This window comes from Tamandua tetradactyla, chromosome 2, assembly GCF_023851605.1.
Source record: "Tamandua tetradactyla isolate mTamTet1 chromosome 2, mTamTet1.pri, whole genome shotgun sequence".
Taxonomy (NCBI): domain Eukaryota; kingdom Metazoa; phylum Chordata; class Mammalia; order Pilosa; family Myrmecophagidae; genus Tamandua; species Tamandua tetradactyla.
Window position 1 is genome coordinate 15,207,711 of NC_135328.1, and position 18,112 is coordinate 15,225,822.

Consider the following 18,112-nt stretch of genomic DNA (forward strand, 5'->3'; position numbering starts at 1 on the left):
GTATCTATCAACAGATAAGTGGAGAAACAAAATGGCTGTACAAAGAATGGAATATTATTCAGCCATGAAAAGGAATGAACTACTGAAATATGCTACCAAGTGGCTAAAACTTGAAAACATTTTGTTGAGTGAAATAAGCCAGCCACAAAAGGAGACAAATATTGTATGATTCCACTTATATGAGGTATCTAGAATAGGCAAATTCATACAGACAAAGTATAAGAGTATAAGAGATTAGCAGGATTTGGGGAAGCGGGGAATGGGTTGCTATTGGTTAAGGGGTTTCTATTTAGGAAGCTTAAAATGTTCTGGAAATAGATAGTGATGTTTATGCAACATTGTGAATGCACTAATGGCCACTGAATTGTAAATTTAAAAAAGGTCAAAATAGGAGTGCATGGGTGGTTCCGTGGTAGAATGCTCACCTTCCATGAGGGAGACCCGGGTTCAATTTTTGGATGATGTACCCCTACCCCCGCCCCCCCAAAAAAAGGTCAAAATGATGAAGTTTACATTATGTTTATTTTACCACCATAAAAAATGTATGTAAGGCAGAAAGGTTAAAATGGAAACTTGTATGTTATTGTCAAAGATAAATTTAGATATTCAAAAATTTTTGAAAACATTCATTTGGACAAACGTTTCATGACTTGGGCAAACCAAAAGTGGTATGGAGCTCCGAGGGAGAGAAAGGGGAAGCTGATAGTAAACACAGAGGCAAGTGAGGAAGTGTTGGGATCAACCAACATTAAGTTTCCATTTTACATAGGGGGGGCAGTCTACAAAGGGGGGAGCATTTATTATGGTTTGCTTGTCCATTCTGATAAACTATCCTTACTGGAATAGAAAATGATTTATCACCAGGTTTTCTTATCTGCGAGTCTGTAGGGTGCATTCCATTGTTCCATTTTCTCTGAAAGCCCCTACAGGCCAACTATTTTTGTCTCTTGGAAAGTCTTTTCTTGGAAAGGATCTCTCCTGGCAATGCCCGATGCAGGCAGCCATTTTATTTTACTTAACATGTATTATGTTAACATGATCATGATCATACTAAACAGATTGGTGTTTGCCAGGGGCTGGGAGGAGAGAACAGAGCCTAACTGTAGAATGACAACAGGGTTTTCTTTCGGAGGGATGGAAATGTCCTGGAACGAGGTAATGGTGATGTTGTACAACGTTGTGACTGTACTAAATGCCACTGAAATGTACGCTTCAAAATTGTTAAAATGGTGAATTGTGTTTTATGTGACCCTTACCACAATAAAAAAAAAAGGACAAAGAAAAAAAGTAAAGATAGCATCTTGTACTGCATGTGAGGTTCAATCCCAGAATTTAATTTTCACGAGGGTTTTCTAAAACTACTGTGAGTTCTTCAAGCCCATTTAAAATGACACCCCCTTGGTGGGTACTAATGGTGGCTCAGTGGCAGAATTCTCACCATTGAGAATCCTGGGTTCAATTTCTGGAGCCTGCCCATGCCAAAAAAAAAAAAACACATAAAGCAAAAATGATACCCCCTTGGTGAAATACCCCCACCCAACACCCCCACTCTAGGAAGAATTGGCCCCTTCTTCCTGTGGGTTCTTACAGTACTTGGATCATATTCCTTATATTGCATTATGAGTAATATATTAATGAATTCATATTACCTTGCCAGGTAATATTACACATAGTATTACAGTGATGCGTCATCTGTCTTCTCTAAGGGTGACACAAGAGCAGGAGTTCACCAAAAGCCCATTACACCAAAAACAGCTCCCCAGATGGTATGCTAATTAATCACACATTTTTTAAATTAAGAATTAATTTAATGTGTTCATTAACCAAAAAAATAAAGGCTACAAATTTTAAATTTGTAATTATGCTGTCCAACTTACATTACATTCAATGTGCCCAAAGCTTTTCCAGTTTTGGTTAGAGTATCTGTTTTTTCAGTCCATAGTTTAAATTAGGTCATATTATTTTCCCCAAATACCATCCTATTATTAACACCTTGTATCAGTGTCATACATTTGTAATAATTCATGAAGGAATATTCTTATACTTGTACTGCTAATCCCAGTTCAGTGTCCACAGGGTTCACTGTGTTATCAAGTTCCATGTTTTGTTTTCTTTCATTCTAGTAACATACATGACCCAGAACTTCCCCTTTCAACCATATTCACAAGCATAACTCAGCGCTATTCCTTACACTTACAATAGTGTGCTACCATCACCGCCATCCATTTCCAAATCTTTATGATCAACCTAAATTGAAATTATGTACAGATTAAGCATCAGCTCCCCATTTTCTATCCCCAATCTACACCCTATTAAAAAAAACATGTTTTCCCCATATACAAAAAAAACAATAATTCCATCACAATATCAGAATACTTTGAAGCACTTCAGTAACAATCAAATGCAATACAAGGTTAAAACCAGTACAAAGTCTCATCAGAGTTAGGTACAAGCGTGGTCTGTACACACAGGCAAATTCTCCTCTGTCTCTGGACCTTTGAAAACTCATAACAAGTTATTTGCTGCCAACATACAAAGGAGGAACAGTCATGTGACACATATACGCGTTTCCACAGGGAGGAAGGAACACAGGGGTCCCTGGACCCAGACAGTTTTGAAAACCTGCAGGGCAGAGCCCATTAGATTTCAAAGTCTGAGAGTCATTTATCCTTGGGGCTTTAGACAGCGGCATCTGAATGCAACCTTGGGGGACATTGGGGAGACCACCTTTTTCTTGGCTCCACCCTCTCCAAGGATCGGGGCTGTACCCAGGCTTTATGCCTTCTCCGGGGCACACACTCAACCCCTCCATGTGGTGGCAGCCAGGCTGTCCCCAAACCCCAAGGAACGTGCTTCACCCTCTCCAAGGCCTGAGGCGGCATGACTCTTTAACTGCAACCAGGTGGAAGGCCCATCCTTTGGGGCAAACTACCCTCTCCACGGGCTTGGGTGGGTCCGCCTTCTTGGTCTGAGGCTTCTTGACTTCAGACCTCAGCCGCCGCGGTTTTGCCTCTGAAGTTATTTTTCCTCCAATGTGTTCCTTCTCTGAACCCCCTAGTCCAGACTGGCAGCGGCTCTGTTTATACAGGTCCCACAGCTCTTTCGTTGGCTTTCTATGCAGTAGCCTTGAATCATGCCCATCAGACATAAGGAGTTTCCACAAATCCTTCCTGGATAACTCTATGTCCAATCCTGGCTTTCTCTGAAATGGCTGACTGGTTCCACATCTGGCCAAGACCTCATGTGGAGAACTATTCTCTGGGGTATCCCTTCCTGGTAGCCCAGAATTTTCCAGGACATCAATTTCTGGTTTCTTTGTATCCAAGAGTTCAGTTCTCAGCTTATCTCTCTCCATCTGTCACATTTTACTATATGAGGAGAAACCAGGCTGCACTTTCCACATTTAAGTTGGAGATCTCTTCTGTTAAATACCCAAATTCATGGCTTTTAAAATCTGCCTTCCAGTCAAAGCCACTAGTCAAGTTTGTCAGATTATCTGCCATTTTAAAACAAGGCTCATCTTCCTTCCAGTCTATAATAACAGGTGCCTCATTTCTGTCTAAGACTTTATCAGAAGTGTCTTTAGAGTCCACATTTCCACCAACAGTCTCTTCAAAGCATTCCAGGCCTTCTCTATGAAGCTTCTCACAACTCTTCCAGAATCTTCCCCTTATCCATTTAAAAAGCCCTTCCAACATGTTTTGTATTTGCAAACTGCAGCAGCACCCCACTCTCAGTACCAAAATCTGTTCTAGTTTGCTAGCTGCCAGAATGCAATATACCAGAAACAGAATGGCTTTTAAAAAGGGGAATTTAATAAGTTGGTAGTTTACAGTTCTAAGGCCGAGAAAATGTCTCAATTAAAGCAAGTCTATAGAAATGTCCAATCAAAGGCATCCAGGGAAAGATATCTTGGTTCAAGAAGGCCGATGAAGTTCAGGGTTTATCTCTCATCTGGAAAGGCACATGGCAAGCATGGCATCATCTACTAGCTTTCTCTCCTGGCTTCCTGTTTCATGAAGCTCCCCGGGAGACATGTTCCTTCTTCATCTCCAAAGGTTGCTGGCTGGTGGACTCTGCTTCTCGTGGGTGTGTCATTCTGCTCTGCTCTCTCTGAATCTCTTTCTTTCTCCAAAATGTTTCCTCTTTTATAGGACTCCAGAAACTAATCAAGACCCACCCAAATGGGTAGAGTCACGCCTCCAGCTAATCCAGTTTAACAACCACTCTTGATTAAATCACATCTCCAGGGAGATGATCTAATTACAGTTTCAAACATTCAATACTGAATAGGGATTAGAACAAACGGCTGCCTTTACAAAATGGGAGTAGGATTAAAACATGGCTAGGGTACATATACCATTTCAAACCAGCACACCTTCTAACCTTTATTCCAGATTCCTGTTTGCTTAGTATGACTAGTTCATATCAGTAAGATCATCCTATATTTGTCCTTTTGAATCACACAAATTGTAACAAATACATAAGCATCTCTTCTTATATGTTGTTCCAAGATCTCAGGTCGGTGCAGCTACAAGACCAAAGATCACTCTGGGCGGGAGGTAGGCATGGATTTTATTGGGACTTACAAACAGGAGAAGATCTTCCCCAATGGCAACCATCTGGAAAATGGAAGTCAGTGCTCCACAAAGGGGCGGGGAGTGCAAGGGACAACTTATAAGGGTTTAGGACAAAGACATCCCATAGGGTGTGAGAACAGAGTTTCTTTTGGCAGGGTCTTGTGACACCGGGGGCTGGTGATTTGTTATCAACAGTAATCAGGGGAGGGGAGTTTTCATACTTTGCTTATGACACTATCTGTACCTTCTCCCCATACACATGACCTTTAGTTTCTGTCCCTGTCATTGTAGGCAGTAACTTCTCAATATAGAGGAAGGGGGAGCTCAGCCCTGGGTCTCCACATATGTTTAAGTACTTTTCTTTAAAATGTCTCTACAAATATTGCCTCCTTTAATCCTTATAACCTTATCTGTATTTTATAGATGATTAAACTGAAGAAACAAACAAAAACTTGTGGCTCACAAACAGATGTTAAAACTGCAAAACCATGCGATAGAAACAAATGCTTGTTTTTTCTAACAGAAGAAAAAAAGGACCAACAATATTTAATGAATGAAAGAGGTCCAACCTATGACTTGCTAGATGATATTTGGAAAGATGTTTCCATGTATTTCCTAGACCCCTGAGAGTGCCAGTGCTGGAAAGGGCCTTGGCCATCCCTGGTGCTAGGCAGGCCTGGGCAGGAGTGTCTCGTGTGGGCCTGGAGGAGGGAGCTGGGAACAGAATAGAGAACAGACTCGTAGACGCTGAGGGAGTGAAGAAGTTCAAGAGAGAAAGGGCAGCGTAAGGGAATTATAGATTGCAAAACCAGCATTTAGGAAACACCCACAAAAAAAAAGCCAGATAGGAGAAGATGCGAAAGACATAGAAGAGGGGAGACACCTGGGGCAAGCCTCCTGGGGGCGGGGCGTGGGGACCCAGAGTCAAAGTAACCTTGATGGCTTAAAACAAAAGCCAGCTGCAGCCCCCGTCCCACCCCACCCTGACAGAACTCCCCACAGGCAATTATCTTCGTGAAGTTTTCATTTTAGTCATTATCTATTGACTTCCCACTATTAGGGGACTAGGAGTTAGCTCTCTGTCACCCCCATAAAAGCCAGGCAGGGCCTAATGAACCAGAAACCAGGCACCCCATCTGCAAGAGAGGCGGGGGATTGTCAGGGAAGGCAGCTTGCCTTGGCAGTCAGCCAGCTGACGGAACAATAAAAGTCCACTCTAAAAGTCCACAGTGGGCCTGGCTTCAGGACTGGATTGAGGTAGCAGCTCCAAGATGTCGTCAAAGCTGACTGTGCTGTTGTGAGGTGGCTACCAGCAATTCACAGGACTACATCGTCCTTTTCCATACCCAGAGAGACTAAAGTCATGGCTGGAAGCTTCTTTTCCAGAGGCCCCTGGCTAACCTTTGCTTATCTACACTGGGACATGTTGCCTGTGGCGGATCCAGTGGGCCTCCACCCGGATCTCTTCGGGCCAGACACACCCATCCCTCAACTGCTGAGAGGGTCACCAACTCTCAGGCCCAGGAGGCCACATCTTACCAGCCCGTCCCTGGGGGACTATCTGGAGTGGGGGTACAGAGGCCTGGCCCCTTGTATCAATTTGGGATAATTCTGAAGAGCCATCCCAGCTCACTTACATTGCTGGTCAGCCCTTCTCAGCTCCCCATAGGTGAGCTGAGTTTATCCCCTTGATAAACTTTCTGCATTGAGAGGCTAAATAGAAAGTGGAAATGCCAGGAAACTCCATTAACCAGGCCGGAAAACTCTGGCCCACAACCTGCAGCCAGGGGTCCGGGAGCTGTCCCTAAATCTACAGTAAACATCTCAAGGGGTCAAACCACAATCCCTCTAACAATTGGCCCCAAAGAGCCAGGACTTATCAATAACTGACAGCTTCCCTAATTCTTGCCCCGCTTCCAATGTAGGGTCCAGTGGAGAAAGCCAAACATGCTCCCCTAACCAGTCATCTAGGCAGCCTGCCTCCAGCCCCCCACCCCGGCCCACAGCCCCCCCCGGGGTGTAGCGTCTCTCTTTCCCACTGTAAAGCTTTCTCCCTCCATAGCCTGCCTTCAAGCATCTGCCGAACACAAGTGATGATGGCTGACTCCCTCGCCATAACAAGCACTGAAGAAGTAGCTTTTGTTCTCCTTTGAGTGTTCTTCCTTTATTTCCACAGCAGGCGACACCACATCTAAAATTCCAGGGAACCCGATCTAAGACAGGGTCCATTTCTGAATTAATTAATAGATGTGACAAGAGGTGGGCCTATACTGATGAGTTCAGGCTAATTCCACAGGCCCTACCCTTGAATTGGGGAGGGGGGGGTCAGCCTCCCCCAGTGCACAGAGGAAGAGCTGGGAAGGAGAGGACTGGAACAAAATTTTGAATTGTTAATGGTGGGGGGAGGGCAGGGAGTAGGAGAGGGATTGGGGAGTGAATGCTTAATGGGTACAGAATTTCTCTTTGAGGTAACGGAAGAGTGTTGGAAATGGGTAGTGGTGATGGTAGCACAACATTTGAATATAATTAACACCATGGAACTGTATACTGGAAAGTGGTTAAAACTGGAAATTTTATGTTGTATGTATGTTACCACAATACAAATTTTAAAAAATAAAATCAAAGTGGGGGAAGGGGGATTATATTGGAGAGGCAACCTCAGTCACTATACAGGCCTTTTGATTTTTCAAGAGAAGCCAGAAACTTGATTTATGTAAAAACTCATGATTTTTAAGGTTGAAAATTAATATGGTTTTATTAATGATTTTTTTGTTAGAGAAGTTATAGATTTACAGAAATATCATGCATAAAATACAAAATACAGAGTTCCCACACACCCCTCTATTTTTAATACTTTGCGTTAGTGTGGGACATTTGTTATAATTCATGAACAATTTTATCACTATACTATTAAGTATATAGTACATCATTTACACTAGGGTTCGTTGTGTTGTACAATCCTATGTTTTTTCTTTTAATTTTTATTCTAGTAATGTATACATGACCTAAAATTTCTCCTTTCTACACATATGTAATTCAGTGCTCTTAATTACATACACAATGTTGTGTTACCGTCACCACCAACTTTACAATCAACCCCAATAGAAGCTGCACAATTCAAGCACCAACTCCCCATTCCCTACCTTCAGCCTTGTCCCAGGTAACCTGTATTCTGATTCTATGACTTAGCTTATTCTAATTACTTCATATCCGTGAGATCATAAAATGTTTATCCTCTTGGAGCTGGCTTATTTCACTCAACAGGATGCCGTGAAGGTTCACCCATGTTGTCAAATGGATCAGAAATTGTTCCTTTTGAATGCTGAATAATATTCCATTGTGTATATATATATATATATATATATATATATATATATATATATACACCATGTTTTCTTTATCCATTCATCAGTTGGGTTGTGTTCTAATTTGCTAGCTGCCAGAATGCAATATACCAGAAACAGAATGGCTTTTAAAAGAGGGAATTTATTAAGTTGCAAATTTAAAGTTCTAAGGCCGTGACTATGTCCCAATTAAAGCAAGTCTATAAAAATGTCAAAATTAAGGCACCATCAAGAGGTCACCTTCACTCAGGAAAGACCGATGAAGTTCAGGGTTTCTCTCTTAACTGGAAAGGCACATGGTGAACATGGCTACTTCTGCTAGCTTTCTCTTCTGGCTTCTTGTTTCATGAAGCTCCCCTGGGGGCATTTTCCTTCTTTATCTCCAAAGGTCTCTGGCCACGTGGGCTCTTGTGGTTCTCATGGCTCTGAAGCATTTTCCAAAATAGTTCCTTCTTAAAGGATCCCAGTAAACTAAACAAAACCCACCTGGAATGGGTAGAGTCACATTTCCCTCCAATCAAAGGTTAATCCCCACAATTGGGTGTGCCACATCTCCATGGATGTAATCTAATCAAGTTTCCAACCTACAGTACTGAATAGGGATTAAAAGAAACAGCTGCCTCCACATGATGGATCAGGATTCAAACATGGCTTTTCTAGAGTACATAATCCTTTCAAACCAGCACAAGTTGCTTCCATCTTTTGGCAATTGTGAATAATGCCACCATGAATATCAGTGTGCTAATGTATGTTTGAGTCCCCGCTTTCAATTCTTTTGGGTACATACCTAGTAGTAGGATTGCTAGGTCATATAGTAATTCTACACCTAACTTTCTGAAGAATTTCCAAACTGTCTTCCACAGCAGCTGGACCACTTTGTAACTAAGAAATCAGGATTTAAGGGATGATTTTGATTACTGAATCATTATATAGATATTCCTTTTTGCTTTCTGGTATGAGGAGTAGACAGAGGGAAATTCCTGAAATCTCTAAATTGTAATCCAGCTGCCTTGATCTCTGATAATGATTGTATAGCCGCTGTCTTCTGCCCCTTTGATTATAAAAACCTTGTAACTAACCTTCATTTGTACCCATTTATCCAGTTTTTCAACTTTAGAGTCTTGTAATCACTAAAGACAGCCCCTAGTGTTTATTAATGAAGGGCCTTGGGTCAGCCCAGAACTAACCCACCCCAAGTCCAAAGTTATCTTGATAAGCGAGACTGGATTGAACCAAAGTGGACGCGCCTGACATGTACAGGAGGTTAGATTTTCACCTACACGTCCACTTTACCTCATTCTGCCCTTTTCTTACACATGGTTTGTGATTAAGCATGTAATCAATCTGCACACGCTCAATCATCAGATCATCTCTAATTACATCATCTGGGGCCATTGTACTCATTATCCTAAACCTGCCCATCTTTTCTCTAATAAAACTATTAGAATTACTCTAGTTCGGGGAGACAGATTTTGGCCTTCTAGGCCAACTGCTCTCCTGCTACACGCCTAGTAATAAACTCTTTCTCTCTTTGAACCCCGGTGTCTCAGGAATTAATTCTAAGAAAGAATCCATGACCTTTGCCGGTAACAATTTTACATTCCCACCAGCAGTTAATGAGTGAGTGTTCCTATTTCTCCACATCCTTTCCAAACATGTGCAATTTTCTGTTCTAGTGGATGAGAAATGGTTTCTCACTGTGGGTTTTTTGTTTTGTTTGCTTGTTTTGAATGTGGGTGGGTACATGGGCCAGTTATCTCGCAGTGATTTTGGTTTGAATCTCCCAAATAGCTAATGATGTTGAACATTTTTTCATTTAGTCATTTGCATTTCCTCTTTGGAGAAATGCCTATTAAGTCTTTAGCCCATTTTTTCATTTGTTTATATTTTTGTCTTTTTACTTTGAATTGTAAGATTTCTATATATATTCTGGATATTAAATCCTCATTGGATATGTAGTTTCTAAGTATTTTCTCCCATTGAGTAGGTTGTCTTTTCACTTTCATGATAAAGTCCTTTAATGCATAAAAGTCTTAAATTTTGATGAGGTCCCATTTATCCATTTTTTCTTCTGTTGCTTGTACTTTGGCTGGAAAATCAAAGAAATCTTTGCTAAAAACAAGTCTAAGAAATAAGATCCTGAAGATGCTTCCCTGTGTTCTTTTTTCTTTTTTTGCTTGGGCAGTGTTCTAGTTTGCTAGCTGCCGGAATGCAATATACCAGAAACGGAATGACTTTTTAAAAGGGGAATTTAATGAGTTGCTAGTTTACAGTTCTAAGGCCGAGAAAATGTCCCAATTAAAACAAGGCTATAGAAATTCCAATCAAAGGCATCCAGGGAAAGATACCTTGGTTCAAGAAGGCCGATGAAGTTCAGGGTTTCTTTCTCAAGTGAGAAGGCACATGGTGAACACAGTCAGGGCTTCTCTCTTGGCAGGAAGGGCACATGGCGAATACGGCATCATCTGCTAGCTTTCTCTCCTGGCTTCCTATTTCATGAAGCTCCCCGGGAGGCGTTTTCCTTCTTCATCTCCAAAGGTTGCTGGCTCATGGACTCTCTGCATCTCATGGCTTCATCGTTCTGCTCTGTCTGAATCTCTCTGAATCTCCAAAATGTTTCCTCTTTTATAGGACTTCAGAAACTAATCAAGACCCACTCAAATGGGTGGAGACATGTCATCCCCTAATCCAGTTTAACAACCATTCTTAACTAAATCAACCAAGGAGATGATCTCATTACAGTTTCAAATATACAGTATTGAATAGGGATTATTCTACCTTTAAGAAATGAGATTTATATTAAAACATGGCTTTTCTTAGGGGGCATACTTCCTTTCAAACCAGCACAGGCAGATTCCAGGAATCGAACCTGGGTCTCCAGTACAGCAGGTGAGAATTCTGCCACTGAGTCACTGTTGCCCACCCTAGGAGTTTTTTAATGCAACTTTATTGAGATATATTCACATGCCATACAAACCATCTGAAGTATACAATCGCTGACTCACAGTATCATCATGTATTAGGTCTGTGACCAATTTGTGAGTTAATTTTTGTATATGGTGTGAGATAGGGGTCCTCTTTCATGCTTTTCCATATGGATAGCCAGGTCTCCCTGCACCATTAACTAAGCTACTTTTTTTTTTTAATTTGTTATTATTTTATTTTTTTAAATACCAAAAAACACATAACAAACGCAAACATTCCTATTTTGATCATTCTGTTCTACATATATAATCAGTAATTCACAATACTGAGCTACTTTTAAATGCTGTGAAGAGCCAACCAGACACAGCCAGGCAGGTTGCAACATTGTCCAGAGAGAACATACATGTGGTTTGTGGCCCCAAAGAGTGAAGTGAGGACCAGTGGTTACATGGATTCAAGATTTCAGCTCAGCCTAAGAACTGGGTTTGTAAAGATTTGAGTGAAGTGAAAATGGGATGAACCACCTCGGTGGGAGGTGTCTTCCTTGGCACCAAAATTCACGTTTGAGCCTAGGCTAGAAACTAATCACTACAGTAGAGATGTAATTGTGTGATCTTTGAGGTTCTCTTTACTAATATCCATATAAAGTGCCCTGTGCGCATAACATATCATTATACACCCTCATACTGGCAACAGTAGCAAATCACACTGGGACTGCACCAACAGTGTTACTGAAAGGCAGCCCGATTTCCTTTTCCTGGAAGGTACAGCCCTTCACTTGATTCATCACTTCCAGATATTTGCTTCAGTAGCAAAGGGAATAATAGACAAAAATAAAATCAGGTTATTCATTGCTCTTCACTTGTCTTAGGTATAAAAATGCCGCTAGCAAATCCTTTACAAATATGATATCATGATACCCTCTGTTGCTGAGCAAATTAGCATTATATTCTAGAATATCAGAGCAGCCCTACCTCACGCAGTAGATCTTGGATTAGAGCCAGATCCCCTTACTGAACTATGAAGGGCTGAGAGGACTGTAATCCAAGCAGTTCACTTTTCTCTCCATTAAGCAGAAACAATTCCCTGCCATCCAGCGCTCTTGGAGACACAGGAATTCCTGGTTCATGGTCTTCAAGACACGCACATCAAGACGGTGTTTACCTCTGGTCCCCATTCCCTTTTGCAGCCAAGAATGCCTGGCCAATTTGTAGAGATATTTTCTTTTCTGTTTAGGGTTTAAAAAAAATGTGTAGGGGTGCATGGGTGGTTCAGTGGTAGAATGTTCACTTTCCATGCAGGAGACCCAGGTTCGATTCCCAGACCATGCACCCCCCCCCCAACTTTTTTTTGTTGTTGAATAGGTAATATATTCACATGGTTCAAAAATTTGTTTAAAGTGTCAAAACGTATGTAGTGAAAAGTCTCGCTCCCACCTCTTCCCCCATCCTTCCTTCCCCTCCCACAAGTGATATCTTTAATTATTAGTTTCATATGGGTCATTACAGAGAACTTTGAAGTCAATTCCACTGATCGACAAAACAATCTGGTAAGGTGAGATGTTTATTTATCCTCATTTTACCCATGAGATTGAGAGAGCCTCAGTGAGTAAAAGAATGAAAAACTTGACCGATTCCAAATTCAGAGTTCTTTCCCTAACGTCAGCAGGCCTGCCAAAGACCTGAGATGTGTGATAGGAGCTGAGATCCCAGGAGCAGGGCCTAGGGGGCTGGCTGAGCCAGGGGACAAGGGCTCCTTACATCCCCCCACAAAAGACAGAGCCTGCAGAGAGACAGACATGCCCATGCTGTGAAGATGAGAGGGTCATAAATTTGAAATGGGACCTGGTTCATCCCGCGACTTCATCCCATCTATGTACTCCGCCCCAGAGCCACGTCAGCTCTTCCTGGGAAATATTTATCCTGTCTTGTCACTTCCTATCTATCCTCAAAGCCGAGACCTGAATCTGGTCTCGGGTCACTCACTGCCCATGAGGAAAACTACCACAGGCTTTTAATTGTTTTCCTGGGACAGAAATGGCTTTCATCTAAATGAGCATGTATGCCACCCAATTTACATTGGTAGCAAGGGTCAGATTATTCTAGTCTCCTAAAAAAAAACTATTTTTTTGCAGCATTTAATTCAACTTAGTGGAAACAGCCACACGTATGTCTTAGAAAAAGGACAGAGACAATTTGCCCCAGCTCACAAACGGGGCAGGTCATGAGAAAGGACTACCGTTCGGAAGATGGATGAATGGGTTTCATTCATGCCCTGGAGAAGTCTCAGCGAGGGAAGGATGGACGCCTGGTGCATGCAGCAACCCAGACCCAGCTCAAAGATACGGTGCTGAGTGAATGAAACCGGATCCAAGAGAACATGTGGTGTGATTCCATTTGGATGAAGTTCAAGAGCAGGTAGAGCCATCGGCGGGGGTCTAATTTGGAATGAGGGCTGCCTCTGGTGGGTGCTAGAAGGGACACAGAGGAATGTGAGAGCAATACCCTTTCTGCATTTTAGCCCCTGTGTGAACTTTATAGTCCCACACTGCTTTCCGGTCAGCGTGTACACATCCTTTTACACTGCATAACTCCTTCTTCTTCTTTTTCTTTTAAAATTTTATTGTGGCAACATATATAATATAAAAGTTGCTATTTTGAAGTGTACAACTCAGTGGCATTCATTACATTTACAATCTTATGCTACCATCACCACCATCCATTACTAAAATTTTTCATCACCCCAAACCAAAACTCCACACCTATTAGGCAATAACGCCCCATTCCTAGGCCCAGCCCCTGGCAACCTCTAATCTACTTTCTGTCCCTATGAATTTGCTTATTCAAGATATTTAATAAGTGGAATAATCCAGTTTTGTCCTTTTGTGTCTGGCTTGTTTCACTCAGCATGATGTCTTCAGGGCTCACCCGTGTCGTAGCATGCAGGTTGTCAGTTCTTTGGGGTCTGTCCCTAGGCATGGAACGGCTGTGGTCACATGGGAGAGTGCTCTCCGTTTTGATTGGGATATCAACATTTGTCAAAACTCATTTTACTGTATGCAGTTATTCCTCAATTTTATCTAAAAAAAAAAAAGAGCAAGAGGGGAAGAGGGGATGGGGGGTGGGGAGAAAGACCAGTGAAGGCTGTTGTAGAAAAATCTTGGGGCGTCTAGTGAAAACCAGCGGGTCCCTAGTAACCCCACCGCTGCCCTCTCTCCACCTCTCCCTAAACAACAACTGAAGGAATGGGAAAATTAAGAAATCTCCCAACACTGTAAAATACCTGGTGGAAATCTAGTGCAGGATCTTGGCAGGATCTCTACTCTTTTAGGGCACATGTTGCTGCTGGGGTTAAGAAAAATGGACCCATATCATACCCACTCCCCATTTCATGAGCAGAAAGGCCTTTGGCTCCTCCCACATCATCAGTTCCCTGCCACTCTGGGACGTCTCACCCTCTGGGGACTGATCTCTGAAGCAGAAAGGGCACCTTTTCCCAGCCTGCATACCCACTGTCAGGGCTCTACCCTGCCAGCTTGCTTGCTTTTCGATTTCTTTCAGAGTAGCACATGTACAGATTTTAAATGTCAAATAGTACTATTATAAATCTTGTTACTAAAAGCAGCAGTATTCTGTCTCAACCCCTCCTTTTATGCAAATGATATGATTATATTACTCTTCATTGGTTCTTTTTTATTTTAGACATTTACTATTATCATAATCTGTTGACTTCTTACTATGAAAAATAAAAATTTATCTCTCTTACATCCTCACTCCCATACACTTTTTTCTTTTTAACTTGTTTTATTATATAACATAAATACAAAGCAAATAAAGAAAAAAGCAATAGTTTTCAAAGTGCTCTTCAACAAATAGTTACAGGACAGATCCCAGAGTTTGTCATGGGCTACCATACCATCATCTCAGATTTTTCCTTCTAGCTGCTCTGGAATATAGGAGGCTAGAAGGCATAAATATATATCTTTTATCATCACAATCGACTGTGTTTCCTTTTTTGTGAAAAATAGCATATATTCAAAAAAGTAATAAATTCCAAAGCACAGCACAGCAATTAGTTGTAGAACAGATTTCAGTGTTTGGTACGGGTTACAATTCCACAATTTCAGGTGTTTACTCTAGCTGCTCTAAGATACTGTAGGCTAAAAGAAATATCAATTTAATGATTCAGCAATCATATTTGTTTGTTAATCCCTACTTTTTCTGTATGACTCCACTATCACTTTTGATCTTTCTATCCCACTCTTTAGGGGTATTTGGGCTATGGCCATTCTAACTTTTACATATTGGAAGGGTCTGTCAATAATATGGGATAGGGAGATGTAACTATCTGATGTTCTGGAGAGGCTGAGTCCTCTAGGTTTCAGGACTTATCTGGTCCAGGGACCCATCTGGAGTTTGTAAGTTTCTGGAAAGTTACCCTAGTGCGTGGAACCATTGTAGAAACTTATATAATACCCTAGATGTTCTTTAGGATTGTCTGGAATGGTTTTGGTTGGGGTTTGGCAAGTTATGATAGGTAGCAATGTCTAACTGAAGCTTGCGTAAGCGTGACCTCCAGAGTAGCCTCCCGATTCTATTTGATCTCTCTCAACCACTGATACTTTATTAGTTACACTTCTTTTCCCTGTTTTAGTCAGGATGGATTTGTTGATCCCATGGTGCCAGGGCCACACTCATTCCTGGGAGTCATCTTCCATGCCATCAGGGAGACTTTCACCCCTGGATGTCATGTTCCATGTAGAGGGGAGGGTAATGATTTCACTTACAGAGTTGGGCTTAGAGAGAGTGAGGCCACATCTGAGCAACAACAGAGGTCCTCCAGAAGTAACTTTTAGGCATACCTATAGGTAGGCTAAGCTTTTTCGCTACCTACATAAAGTGTAAACCTAAAGATCAAGGGCTTGACCTATTGATTTGGGTGTCCCTAATGTTTGATACAGTATCAGGGGATTCCCTGATGGTAACATTTAATCGTTCCATATTTTTTCTCCCATCCCTCAAGCGACTTTGCCAATACATCTTAATTGTCTGTTTAATATAGTCTAGGATGTATCCAGGCATTATATTAAGCTATACAGGATTAAAGGCCCTCATTCTTATTCTGGGCTCCCTGTGTTTCAGTTGTTCAAATGAGCTATCCAGACGGGTTGAGTTAGATTACGTGCTACAGAAAATTTAGGTTCTGGACAAAATAAACCTTTCTTCCTTTGGATTCAAAAATAGGTGAGGTTCTAAAATATAGACAATGCCTTCCTTACTCCTGTGTTCTGAATTACCTTAATCCCGACATGATCCACTTCATTCTTATCTCTAAATACCAGGTTATAGATACATAAAACAGTCTCTCAAAATTCAGAAATAATAATTACCACTCTGGACTAAATGTGTCTACTATAAGATCTTACAGTCTAGGCCCCTGACCCATAGACATTTGACTTTTTCTACCCTTTCAGTATTGGCTAAGTTACAGTTATTAACATGAACACATTCAGTAATATGTTAATGTAATTCTGTAAATAATGTTTATAGTCATATAACATACCAGTTATATTTCTTTCCTTGTACAAATTTTTGTTTTTCCAGAAATAAGATACCTCTTTTTAGATGCTTAATTTTCTATATCTCTCAGAATTATAAAATTCCTCTCACCTTGCAGCATCATTATACAATGGGTAATATGTTATTCTTATTTTGTGACATCCCTCCTGGAACCTTCCGTCTACTTGTTTTGATCTTTACTGAAAGCCTGTTGTTCAGCTCCCACCTGAGAGTGCATTCTCCAGGAGCTTCCTGAAAAGAGGTATAGGAAGTTCAATTGTTTGACAATCTGCATGACTGAAAATACCTTCATTATATTTTTACTCTTGGATGATAGTTTGGCTGGGTAATTTTTTTTAAAGCCCTGCGCTGGCCTGGTCCCAGTGTCCGCCCACAGCCACCCGGGCCTGAGTGGCAGCGCACGCAGGGACTGGGTACTGAATTCTTAAATGAAGATTTTTTTTCCGCAGGATTTTGAACACATCAATTGCTCCACTGCTTTCTAATTTCCATTGTTCTATTGGGAATCCTTGCATCATTTTGATTTTTCATCCATTGATTATGACTTGTTTTTTCCTGTTAGGAAACTTCTAGGATCTCTGGTTTTCTGAAATTTCATGGCAATATGCCTTGGTGGCTATGCTGGCTTGAAAGGATTATGTGCCCTAGAAAAGCCATGTTTTAATCCTAATCTATCTGTGGAGGCAGCTGTTTCTTTAATCTCTATTCAGAATTGTAGGTTGGAAACTTGATTAGATTATCTCCATGGAGACGTGGCACACCCAGTTGTGGATATTAACCTTTGGTTAGAGGGAGCCATGACGCCACCCATTCCAGGTGGGTCTTGATTAGTTTACTGGAATCCTGTAAAAGAGGAAACATTTTGGAAAAAGCTTCAGAGCCAGGAGAACCACGAGAGCCCACGCGGCCAGAAACCTTTGGAGATAAAGAAGTACTATGCGCTGGGGGAGCTTCATGAAATAAGAAGCCTGGAGAGAAAGCTAGCAGACATTGCCATGTTCACCATGTACCTTTCCAGTTGAGAGAGAAACCCTGAACTTCATCAACCTTTCTTGAGTGAAGATGACCTCTTGATGGTGTCTTAATTTTGACATTTTTATAGACTTGCTTTAATTAAGACATTTTCACAGCCTTGGAACTGTAAACTTGCAACTTAATAAATTCCCCCTTTTAAAAGCTGTTCTGTTTCTGGTATATCACATTCCAGCAGCTAACAAACTAGAACAGTGGCCCATTTCAATCTGGAGACCCAACAGTAGAGTTTGTAGTATTGCTTGATAATTTCTTTCTCCACAGCTATAGATACTAAAATATGGGAGTTCCTCAGTGAAAATTCCAACTTGCTTTCTGTTGGGGATTGAATCATAACCTCACAAAAGCATGTTCAGGTACTAACCCCTATGGGTGTGAACCTATCTGAAAGTGGGACCTTCAAAAATGTTATTTTAGTTTAAACAATACCCAACTGAGTGAGGGTGGGCCTTAATGCAATATGGCAGAAGTCCTCATAGGCCAAGGAAATTGGACACAGAGAGAGAATGCCACAGGGAAAGAAATCAGAAGTCAACTGAACCCAGAGGAAAAAGGAGAAGATGTTGCTAAGTGCTTACCATATGACGGAAAAGCCAAGGACCAAGGGTTGCCGGCAGCCAGCCCCAGAACGCAATAGTTTTTGGGGAGAAAA